The sequence below is a fragment of the Lutra lutra genome, chromosome 14 (genome assembly GCF_902655055.1).
Source record: "Lutra lutra chromosome 14, mLutLut1.2, whole genome shotgun sequence".
In the NCBI taxonomy this organism is placed as follows: domain Eukaryota; kingdom Metazoa; phylum Chordata; class Mammalia; order Carnivora; family Mustelidae; genus Lutra; species Lutra lutra.
Genome location: NC_062291.1, coordinates 58,406,831 through 58,415,572, shown reverse-complemented (window position 1 = coordinate 58,415,572; position 8,742 = coordinate 58,406,831). Strand labels below are relative to the sequence as shown.

Sequence of the window (8,742 nt, the reverse complement as noted above, 5' to 3'; positions counted from 1 at the left end):
TTTTCCTGATCTCTGGAAGGGGGACGCCAGGAGGCACACACAGGAGTCCATGAGACTGTAGACATGTGAACGGATGGGAGATCTGCCCACTCCCTGAGGGGCAAACAGCCTCAGAGCGATGTGTGGGCCTGGGCTCCAATCCTGGCTCTGATGTCCACCAGCCTGGTGACCCTGAGCCAGTGACTGAATTTCAGTGCGCTCGTGAATGAGACAAGTAAGAGTCCCCCACCTTTAGGGAGAACTGCATAGTTTTAAAGCAGCTAATATGGTACCTGGCATGTGTTGAGCAGTGAATACATACAGCTGGCTAAAAGCAAACCCTGAAATTCACAAAGGGCATTGATACCTTGTAGGGGAGGGGAGCGGATGACTCAAGAGGTGGGGAATCCTAGGAAATCCCTGAGCAGAGGTCCCTAGGGTGGTCCCTATTTCTGACATGGGGCCTCACCAGGGACCCCACTGGTTGGCAACTCCATGCCCTTACACAGAACAGCCAGGAAGGATACAACCCTCATCCCACGCTCCACGGGGTCCGTGAGCAGGAGGCCTCGAGGAGCGAAAATCTTCTCATTCTGCTCCTGGATGTAGCGGGAGATCTTCTTGAGGACCTGCAAGGAGAGGGGCCAGTGGAGGATGAGCGAGCGTCGGGGGAGCCCTGGGGGCAGGGATGCAGGGCAGTTGGAAAGGGAGCCACCTTCTCGTAGTGGGTCTCCATGCAGAGGAAGATGAAGTAGGCTGTGGCACAGGCCAGGCAGCCCTCGAGGTAGGAGCTCCCCCCAATCTTCTCGGCCTCTGCATAGAAGCTGTTGAGGGTCTTCACGGTCTCCTCGAAGAGCTGCCGCTCAATCTGGAGGGGGAGAGGGACAGGGAACCATGCTGAGGTCAGCCTCCCTGGACTGTGGACAGTCACAGGTGGGAGGGAGGATGGCAGTGGTAGGCCCATGCTGGTAGGGGGAGATGCCCACAGACAAGACCAGAGAAGGGGCAGGTGCCTGTGGAGCACTGGACTGGGAATCAGGAGACCTGGGGTCTGGTCCAGACCCGACCATCCACTAGCCATGTGGCCTTTTGCTAATGACTTAACTACTCTAGCCTCGGTTTCCACATCTACAAAATGGAAATAAGAACGGCTACTTGGCCTCCCTTGGAGGCAAGAAACTCCCACCATATCATACATGTGAACATTTTCTGTAGGAGCTCAGGCAGGAATTCTAGTGACTTTGTCACCCTTCCCATTTTGATAGCTGTGAAAGCGCCCAGGTCCTAATTGGTAGGGGCCCCCCATGTTTGAATAGGACTCCAACTGCCTAAGACTCTGTAAGACCTCAGGAGTGTCTCTCCAGGACAGGGCACTTTAAAGCTAAGAGGTCACAAAGGACACAACAGCCTTGTGTGTTTGCACAACTGTCCTGCCTGCATCAATAATCATAATAGCTAATATTAAGCACTTTCTATGCCTTCTATTTTTTAAAAGCTTATATACGTGTATATACACACTCGTGTGTGTGGGGGGGTGTATTTGGTTTTTTTTTTAAATATTTTATTTATTTATTTATTTGATATTTTATTTATTTATTTGTCAGAGAGCGAGATCACACACACAAGCAGGCAGAGTGGCAGGCAGAGGTGGAGAGAGAAGCAGGCTTCCCACCAAGCAAGGAGCCTGATGCGGGACTCGATCGCAGGACCCTGGGATCCTGACCTGAGCTTAAGGCAGCGGCTTAACCGACTGAGCCACCCAGGCATCCCTAGATCTTATTTATTTGACAGAGAGAGATAGCAGGAGAGGGAATACAAGCAGGGGGAGTGGGAGAGGGAGAAGCAGGCTTCCCACGGAGCAGGGAACCTGACACGGGACTCGATCCCAGGACTCTGGAATTGTGACCTGAGCCAAAGGCAGACACTTAACAACTGAGCCACCCAGGAGCCCTAAAGGCACTTTCAGATAACAATGTAACATTGTATGTCAACTATACTTCAATTTAAAAAAATAATAATATTTTCATAAATTCATCTGGCAACTGTAGATCAAATTAAGCTATTGCTGGGGCACCTGGTTGGCTCAGTCATTTAAGCATCTGACTTCGGCATAATCTCAGGGTCCTGGAATAGAGCCCCTTGTCAGGCTCTGTGCTCAGCAGGCAGTCTGCTTTTCCCAGTCCCTCTGCACCTCCCCCCTCCCTCTGCCCAACCCTCTCCTTCTGCCCCTCCCTCTCCCTCTAGCGCCCTCTCCCTCTCTTTGCTCAGGTGCCCTCTCTCTCTCTCTCTCTCTCAAGTAAATAAATAAAATCTTTTAAAAATAAATTAATCAATTGCCTCATCTGAAAAAAACTTTGCGAAGTCTAATCTTTTTTTAAAAATTTTAAAATAAATAACACAATTTCATGCATTTTTTTCACTTTCAGCAGATCAAAGCTCTGTTCTGCGGTCCAGACTGCCATCATCTCTGGCCTCTTAACTAGTCTCTCTGCCCCCAGCCCTGCCAAGAGAGCCTGTTAAAGCCAGAGCTTGTCACAGCTCTGAAAAAGAGCTTCCAAAGCCATCTCATCGCTCTCCAAGTAAAATCCAAGAGGTTCTTAAAATGCCTGCTAGGCCCTGTAGGGCCTACAGGGTCTAGCCCTGCATCCCCTGAGCCTGCCTCTTACTCTCCTGCCCCCACCCCCAGTCCCCACTCCAGCCACACGGACTGCCCTGCTGCTTCCAGCAAATACGCAAGTCTTTGTGCCTGTGTCCTTGGATGCAACACTCTTCCCCCAGACTCCCCCACCCCAGGCTCAGGTCTCACCTTATCTCACAGACCTCCCCCACCACTCACCTCTCCCCAGCTCCTCCAGCCCTGTGATTTTCCCCCTTATTTTTCTAATACTGGTCACCCCCAGAGCTACTACATATTTACTTGCTATTTTATTCTTCATACCCTCTAAGAGAAAACAAACTCCAAGACTTCACTTCTGATGCCTGGTGGCTCACACAGAGCAGTTGCTCAGTAAATACTTATTGAGTGAACTTGTCCAAGGTTACACAGCTTGGACCTGAGTCTGTGCTCTTTGATACATAACCCTACACTACACATAACCTACACTAGATTAGAAGGTCATGCTCCAAGTTCAACAAGTGTCAAAGTGTCTATAGCTCCATTTTTTACATTCCTTGGAACACCCCCTTCCCCACTCACCACTGTAGAGGATCAGAACAGTCCATCACACAGGTTAGGGACCTTCCACCCCCAACTAGGACAAAAGGTCTCCCCAAGAATAGTCAGAAGCTTTGGGGTCCCCAGTCACTGTCCCTACACAGATCTGGAGTATATGCATAAGAGAAAATTATGCTCTACCCCAAGAGTCCCTATGCCCCAAAGGACAGGCATGTCCTTTGATGAGATGAGGAGCGTCATAGATCGCTAAAAGCTGGTTAGGGATCGGATTAGCAAAAGGCAGCCCGGCCCCACCTTCCCAAGCCCATTCAGATGGGCCTGGGCTGCTGAGAACGGTCTGCCGCAGCCCTCCTTGGACTGCCGCCCGCCCTCCAGAGGGCAGACGACAACCCCAGGCCAGTTCTAGCCAGAAGCAAAAGCCGGCAGCAGGAGCTGACGCTTGCCAGGGGCTGGGGGTCCGTGAGACACCCTGGTAGCTGAGTCTGGAGAGAGAGGCTGTGGACAGAGCCCTTGGTTGATGACCTGGGCATCAGGATTTTTTAAAGCTCTGCAGCTAGGGCTGGGAACTGCTGCTGAAGAGGGGAGCCGGCCAAAGCCGCTGCCATCTCAGGACTAAGGAACGCACTTTTGTTTAACAAGCTCTCTGGGTGAGTCTTGTGCTGCTAACGTTTGGGGGCTGCTGAACTAGGAAATGTGAGGCCTTCCCAGCTTTAACTTTCCATGTGGGGACGGCAAGACAATGTCAGGGACATGGTTTAATGCTTGCATGTGAAGTGACTGAACAAGTGTTGTGACACATGTTAGTTTTATCCTGGAAAAGAAGTATGTCTGATTAAGTCCTCGATTCCCTCATGGCCTGTGTTCCAAGTTGAGGGGGAAAAAGTCATCCTCACCCGGCTGTCCAGCTCTGGGGGGAATTTGGTCTGGAACTGACAGATGGTCCCATCACTGTAGTCTCTCTGGATAAAGACCTTGGTGGCCAGCGAGGCACTTCGCCGCAGCTCCTGCAGATTATGGACCTGAGAAGGCACACAGGACACACACACTCAGGGCGACGATCCGTCTAGGTTTGTCCAAGACTGGGGGTGGGGGGCGGGTGTCAGGATATGGTTCTTACAGCACTAAAGCCAAGAAAGTTCCCAGCAAACCAGAACATTAGCCAACCTACCAGTGCTCCAGGAAGGCCACAGGGAAGCAGGACTGTGGAGCTTATCAGACAAGACACCTCAGGCTACCCCAGAAAGATCTAGAAAAAGCCTGAAGCAGAGCCAAAGCTGAGCCAAAAGGCAAGGTTCTGGAACCATCAACAGAGCCAGAAACAAATTTTAACAAGAGGAAGAGACTTCCTGGTGGCTGGCCCAGATCCTTCTCTCTCTCTCTCTCTCTCCCTCTCTCTCGTTCCCTCCCCGATTCCCCTCCCCCACTTTTCCCCTTCCCCCTCCTCTCCCTCCTTCCTTTTTCCTCTCTCTCTCTCTCTCACACACACACACACACACACACACAAACTTTCACACCTTTGTTCACTTAGCAAGTATCAAACATTTAGAACTCATTAGGCCTCATACTTGGGGAACCCAGCCCCTAAATAAGACTGAGGTCTCAGACCCCAGAAGTGGGGCTTACAGCAGAGTTGAGGAGGGAAGCATGTAGACCAGAGGAAGAAGGACCTGATATGCCCACCACCTTGGAGGGAGATTCAAGTTCAGGACAAGTTAAAGCCCAGGTCAGAAAATACCACAGATAGCTTTCCCATCCAGGACCTCTCACCACAAGAAAGGAGGGGCCTCCAAACGCCCAGACTTCCCCAGAGAAAATTATGGATAAAGTGGGCTGAAGCCAGAAATTAAAGAAACACCTTGCCTTGGTAGAAAGGAGTGGGGCAACTCTGTCCCTTGCCCACACCTGCAGACTTGACCTTGACACAGACTCTAGCATTTGAGGGGAGTGGGCTCAGTTCCACGAAGGACCAGGCCTCTTTCTTCCACTTCCAGCCTTGGCCACCCACATCTGAAACCAGCATTCCACTGGGTAAAATATGCCAAACATTGGAACCACGTGGAGACCAAGCCCCAGGGGCAGAGTGAACACACGGCCAGTTCATCCTGTGTAATTAAAGTGAATCCATTCAGTCATTCCTTTCATTTATTGAGTCCTTACTACTGCCAGGCTCTGGGGATGCTGGGCAAAAGACAGTCTGTGAGCTCCAGGGAGGAAGACAAGTAAATATATAATAAATTAGCCTGTGATAAATGCTTTAGAGAAGTAACATCTTACCCAGAAATGCTTACTCAGAAAAGACTTCCTGAGGTCTGTGTTGAGTCATAGAGGAAGGCCAGGACTTGCCAGTGGTAGGGGGCAAGCAGTGGGTAGGGACAGGATGTAAAAGCAACCCAGACAGAGGGAGAAGCTTCTGTAAGGGAGCAAAGATGGCAGAGAACCTGGTCTGTTCCAGCGACAACAGGCAGTTTTCAGCAAGACTTTGTGGATTAGGTAAGAGCGGGGCAGGGGCGAGGGGGTGACAGCGTAATCACGGAGAGCTGGAAGGGGGGCACACCTAGAGGAGAAGGTGTAGGATTGAAGACACTTAAACTTGCTTAAAAGCTGGGGGAAACGCTCAGTCAGTTAACCATCTGCCTTCGGCTCAGGTCATGATCCTAGGGTCCTGGAATAGAGTCCCACATCGGGCTCTTTGCTCAGCGGGGAGTCTGCTTTTTCTACCTCTGCCTGACATTCCCCTGCTTGTGCTCTATCTCGCTCTCTCTCTGACAAACAAATAAAATCTTAAAAGAAAAAAAAAAAGCTGGGGGAAAGAGGGGCACCTGGGTGGCACAGTCAGTTAAGCATCCAACTTGATTTTGGCTAAAGTCATGATCTCAGGGAAGTGAGATCGAGCCCCATGCTGGGCTGCACACTCAGCAGGGAGTCTGCTTAGATTCTCTCTTCCTCTGCCCCTCCCTACACCATGCTCACATGTCTCTCGCTCTCTCTCTTGCTTGCTCTAAAATAAATAAATCTTAAAAAAAAAAACTGGGGGAATAAGTAATAAGAGAAAGGTAGGAGCAGGTAATTGGTAGATCAAGGTTCTGAAAAGGGGAGAATCAGAGACTTTCCTAAATCCAGACAGCCCTTGCTCTTCATGAGAGAAGTGGTCCCCAGAGTATTGGGACTGAACTGAAGAATGTATGGTGCTCCTCTCATCTTCGTAGGCCTTGATTCCTCCACTCAAGGTTTTAGTTGAGAAAGCCCCCTTGACATCCACTAGGGTCCTATGATAACTTTGAAAATCAAATTAAGCTTTGATGATATAAGTACATTATTCATTAATGTGTCTGCTCTGTCTGGTTAAGATTTCATATTTTTTGTATTTTCCAAGGAAAAGGGCTGTGGTCTTCCTCTGCCCTTCTAAAACCAACTGACATGAGCCAGTGAATCTTGAGGATGGGTTCCCCTAGCCCCAGAAGGACCATTCAGGTAGCTCTGTGTGGGATGCATGGGAATTGGGCATGACTGGGGTAAGAGGCCAGGTGAAGGGATGCACTATCTTTGTAGTGATCCAGGGAAACAAAAGTAGATCTAAACCAAGGAATATGCTGGTGAAAATGGAAAGAAAGGGAGAATTAAAAAAACAAACAAACAAACAAACAACAACAACAAAAAAAACAGTGCTTCAGTCATTCTGATACGGACTCAGCTTCTCCCCCACAGCCTCCTTTTTCTCTGCCTGAGTACACACATGCACTGTGTGCTACCATGAAGGGCTGTGTCTCTCGTTACTGGGTAGCTGTTGACAACAGCCATTCTTCTTTCCCCCATGCATACAGTTAGATTAATCCCCAGCCTGCCTTACAATTAGGTGTGGCCATATGACTGAATGGAATGTGAGTGGAATGTACAGGTTTGGCTCACAGGACTAGCCACTCCTCTGTAATCTTTGCCCTTCCACAGAAACCAAAGAAGCCATATGTTGAAGATGATGGAACCACAAGTTGGAAAGCGCCTGGTCCCTGAATCAGCCTGGAGGAGATCCAGCTGCTGGTCAGAATCACTTGTCTGGGACTTTACTGAGCAGTAAATAAACTTCTAGTTTATTATTCCATTCAGATTTTAGGATGCTACTTTTCATAGTACAGTCCCATCTCCTCTTGGCTTTGATCCATGGGTTCTCAAGTAGCCAGAGTAGGAGGGGTCAACATCCTTTCCAACCCCAAAAATCCTGAGTCTTAATCCTCTGAGTGACAAGGGATCTGCTTCCCTCCCTTAGAGTACTTGTGGAGTCTTGAGGAGTTGCTAGAAGATGGTATCAGACACATTGTATACTCTAGAGCCTTCATCTCCCAGATCTATGTACAGCACAATAGAAGAGTCATCTGTAGTTGGTGAATGGATAGATTTAAGGCAGAGCAGCGTCTCCTGGCTCTCTCCATCCACGGTGGCTCAGTTGTGAAGTACCGAAAGGCACTGATGGAAAGAAGACCCACTGACTTGGGAGCAGGAGACCTGGGTGCTAGTCCAGGCCACATCACCCTGGGCCTCCATTTCTTCAACTAGAAACTGAGAAGCTGGAACAACATAAGTACTTAAAGCCCCGTCCGGCCCTGACCCTCAAGAGGCTTTCTCAGGGATTACGAATGCCAGTGTTTATAGGGACTAAGTATGTATGTGAGCCTGGTGAGGGCTGTGGCTAATCAGAGAACATCCCTGAAAGGCATGTGAGAATGTGAGCCCAGGATGCTGCACTTCTGACATTTTTTTTCCTGCTTCTGACATCTTAAGAGAAGCCATAAATCCAGATTTCTTTAATACCAAATATCTTGATATTTTTAATGTTTCCAATACATTTTTACAATTGTAAGCACAGAAGCGGACCAAATGAGGCAAAGCTGTGAACGAGACTCATTTCTAGAAGGGTCAGTTGAGGACCACTGAATGAAGAATCCCATCACTGGGGCCCTTGAGCCAGAGCTAGAGCCAGACTCCAGGCACTTGCCAACTACTTAGCTTTCAGAAAACAAGTGGGGGGTTTTAAGAGAGATCCATGACGCTCTGAAATCCCATGAGAGGATCCCAGAATATGCACACAGCTTCTGTGTCTGCTCTCCCGGAGTTTCTTAACTGACCCTGACACTCGGGCTTCTCATCTACTTCTTACCTTCCTCAACTCTGCCCTCTCTCCCGCCACCATCACCTGGCCTGCCAGCAGCTGAGTAAAGACAGGACCAAGAGGCACTTCACAGGGAAGAAAGAGAACATCGGTGGTAATATCTGCTGGCACCAATTTTCGAACTTCAGTAGGACAGGGATAGGAAGGCTGTCTGAAGAATGGGTCACCCACCTGACAGAGCCAACCTGGTAGAGGTGGGGAAGAGCAAGCCCCAGAATTTGGAAGAGCACTCCCAGTCCCAATCTGCCCAAGACAAGCAGGAGGCCCCATCTGGCCCGCATCTCCATCCTCATTAAAAACTAGCTAATTCCAGAGGATGCATTTGAGGCTCAACTCAAGAATCAGGAGATTCAGCTAATGAACCAACACCAGGCTTGCTCCCTGGCTGGGGTGTGGAGGAGGAGTGAGGATCATGAGTCACAAGCAG

At 49.5% G+C, this 8,742-nt stretch overlaps 1 long non-coding RNA gene across 1 annotated transcript; it reads left to right on the top strand.

The window, feature by feature from the left end:
* Positions 1-5,513: 5,513 nt before the first annotated feature.
* Positions 5,514-7,250, top strand: LOC125084300 (uncharacterized). Its single transcript, XR_007122590.1, has 3 exons — positions 5,514-5,644; positions 6,528-6,625; positions 7,100-7,250. It is a non-coding gene; the product is annotated as an uncharacterized LOC125084300 (long non-coding RNA).
* Positions 7,251-8,742: the final 1,492 nt, after the last annotated feature.